This window comes from Ruditapes philippinarum, unplaced genomic scaffold (genome assembly GCF_026571515.1).
Source record: "Ruditapes philippinarum isolate M1 unplaced genomic scaffold, ASM2657151v2 ctg12890_1_1_1_1, whole genome shotgun sequence".
In the NCBI taxonomy this organism is placed as follows: Eukaryota; Metazoa; Mollusca; class Bivalvia; order Venerida; family Veneridae; genus Ruditapes; species Ruditapes philippinarum.
This window is the reverse complement of record NW_026860552.1, coordinates 239-3,657: the sequence shown is the minus strand read 5'-3', so window position 1 is coordinate 3,657 and position 3,419 is coordinate 239. Positions and strand designations below refer to the sequence as shown.

Below are 3,419 nucleotides of genomic sequence, written 5' to 3'. Positions count from 1 at the left end.
AATTCAGAACTTTGATTTTTCTGTCGGGCCAAATTTCAATCTTAGTCATTTGAGGTGGAATTTTTTTACACTTAGAATTTTTTTGTTTGGAAATTTTCACTGAATACTTCATTAAATCAGTACACAAGAATGGAAATTCAACAATTAAAAGAAAATTGGTGAAATAATCGAAGTGTTATTTATATCTGTTATTTAAAAAGATTTTGTCAAACATTATTAATTTTCAAAAGAGCTAAAATCTAATGCAAAATTTTATTTAATTTTCTATATCACATAGCTTATTACATTACTAAAGATACTGAAGTAAAATGTAAATTGTATGCTATTTAATTAAATTACTACATATCTAAATACATGAGTAATTCTTCCCTGCAGTGTGTATCTATAGATTTTTAATTTCTTGGTAGCATTAAAGCAATTAATTGTTAAATAATTTAAGAATGATATTTTAAACTTTAATTTATGTTTTAAATGCCATATAAAATAGTACATAATCTACTAGCAAGTTTGTTTGGAAATTTGTAGACATACATCTAGATTATTTACACTTTACTCTGCCACTTATTTTATTATGTTACAATAAACACATATACTAGTATATCAATTATTGCCATTTAGTTTATGATTGTGTACAATAAACACATATATAATCATTATTGCCCATTATATACATGCACAATTAATGTGTTAAATATAATAACCACTGTGTGCTTGATAATTTCTTACAAGTCAGGATAAATAAATACTACAGACACTAAAGGTTAAGATCAGATAAGACTAAAGATAAACACTTGTGTTTCCCTCTATCTGATGCATGACTAATCTCCTGATGGGGCATTCTGGTATACTGACCAGACTGTTCCATGTGATTATTAAGGTAGTCTGAGCAGTATACATTTCAAAACAATCAGTTAAGAAGGTAATTGACACTTTGATTCTCTTTCAAAAACTTATTATGATTTTCAAATTCTACATTTACTTATCATTTGATATGTTTTTACACTCAATAAATGTAAAAATAAAATGGTGGGACTGTTTTGATATTTTTGGATAATCCCTGTTTCACATAATGATGGACCTGTCCGTCCAGTTAAACTGTTGAACAATTTGAAATCTCAGATATATGGGTCAGCTGCTTATTGAATGCCACCACAAAGGATCTTGCAAAAATTTTGGAGATTACATCTTGTTTTTGAATGTTGTGTACATATTTTGGAATTTTCAAAGAAAACATTTATCTAAATGTGACAAGATTGTGGAAATGTTTGGTTGTTGTAAATGAACTAAGAGTGAACTGAGGGAGGAAGATTATACAAATGAATCATAGTAAAAAGTTTCAGGTAAACAACTTTTAGATACATTTATGCAAAAAAAGGTTATTATAAACAATCAAAATATATTGTGGCAGTAAGCAAAAATTGTTTCTATAAAATAAGGTTGATAATTATAAAGTAATGTTGATAAAACTATTATTCAAACTACATTTACATGCTGTGAATAATTATCTGATTATTAAATCTAGATTTATTACCAAAATTATTTGTTTAAAGGTCATGGTCCATAGACTGGCCTCTGAGCTTCTGTTTTACAGTGCTAAATTTCTATAAGATCTCACATGTTATAATATACATACAATTTAAATTATGAGAATATATATTTGCAGACTGGGCCATTGCAGACTGTGAAAATTTGCCAACTTAGTGTTTATAGTATCAGCAATATTTCACTACCTTGGAGTCTGAAAAGGTAATTACATGTATTTTTTAAATATCTGAACAAACCATTTTTAGAGTACAATTGTTTCCCAGATAATGTAAAGATTATCAATTTTGACATCAAAAGTGTAATTACTAAAGTACTCATAATGGGCAATTTTTTACATCATTTGCTTACTGTGAAATGATGTTGCTATAGTATTTTTGAAACTGCATTTGCTTGAGTACAGTGTTTTAACACCCCAGATGAAATATTATAATGGAACACAATTGTATTTTACCATAGAACAGAATTTGTTTCCATTCTTTTTAAATCAATTGTTATTTTTGTCCTTAAAGGTGAACGCAACTACAAGATGTGCCTATAGGAAACATTTGCACAGGACGTTAGCTGACATAATGAGGAAACATTGTGGTTTTGATAATCAGTTTGAAAGAAAGTTTTGGTTTGTGACAGACAACATAATAGTTGAAATCAAGGTGATCAAAGAAAGCAGCAGTACCTACAAAAGTCATGTACAGATACTTGCACAATAAAAAAGCTGTTTGTGACACTTGAAGTTAATGTAGGATGTATTCTGTATGTAGACAAAAAGCATATCTTTTATTTGTGAAGAAAAACAAACTGTGATAATTTTCATATCTTAACTTGGATTATTGAAATACAATTAGATGTGATTTTAAGAGAATAATCATATAAAAATACATGTGTGTTTACTCATAAGCTTATAGAGAAGTTTACTACATGAATTTTGAATTAATTATTACATATAAACTATAGTTTTAGATGCATATCTTTAATTAAGATAGTCTAAATACAATTGTTTAGCCAGTTATTTAATTATCAATGGTCCAAAGTACATGACAAAATGGTCATCATTAATTAAATTAAATACAATAAAAAAAACAACTGTTTATTGAATTTTGCTCTGATTATTCCATGCCAAAATTCCGTGCCAAAATTCCGTGCTAAGATTCCGTGCCCAGATTCCGTGCCAGTTTTCCGCACGGACATTTTTCCTGCTCATTTACATATTTCGTGCCAAATTCCATGCCATTTCCACCCAGAATCCGTGCCAAGAGTTCCGTGCCTAAAATTCCGTTCAAAATTCCGCATGGAATTTTTTCCTGCTCATTTACATATTTCGTGCCAAATTCCGTGCCATTTCCGCCCAGAATCCGCCCGTAAAATGAACCCTTATCATATACTAAAAATTTTAAAGGAATTTTAACTTTCTGGGCGTAATCCGTGCCGAAATTCCGCCCCAATTCCGGGCGTAACATTTCGTACAGGAGACTACATGTGTATATTTAAAAGTAAATCAAATAAAAAACAATTAAAAAATATATAAAATTCTATACCTATCAATGAATTTTTCAGTGTCAGTTCTAGTCGGGGGCCACCATTTACAATGTGACTCAATGATAAAAGGCGGGGTATTCCAATAACAGAACAAATCTCAATTTTTCGGATAAATAATAAACGTCGAGTGTTCCGAGTGAAAAGGGAAGCGGTGCATGTAATACCGAATGACAATTTTAAAACGGAAAGAAAGAAAGGAATTTTTTAACGATTTCCCCGTTCATAGGCTTTGCCTAATTTCATATTACATATTAAGCGCAGGTCAATAAGTTTCAATTTTAAGTGATATGAAAAATATTTTCTGTTGTGCTGTCTATAGAACTTATGCAGATTGATTACAA

General features: G+C 29.6%; 1 long non-coding RNA gene across 1 annotated transcript; it reads left to right on the top strand.

The window, feature by feature from the left end:
* The first annotated feature begins 451 nt into the window (after positions 1–451).
* LOC132760584 (uncharacterized) lies at positions 452–2,446 on the top strand. The gene is made up of 3 exons (XR_009629861.1): positions 452–1,340; positions 1,664–1,746; positions 2,055–2,446. It is a non-coding gene; the product is annotated as an uncharacterized LOC132760584 (long non-coding RNA).
* The last annotated feature ends 973 nt before the right edge of the window (positions 2,447–3,419 follow it).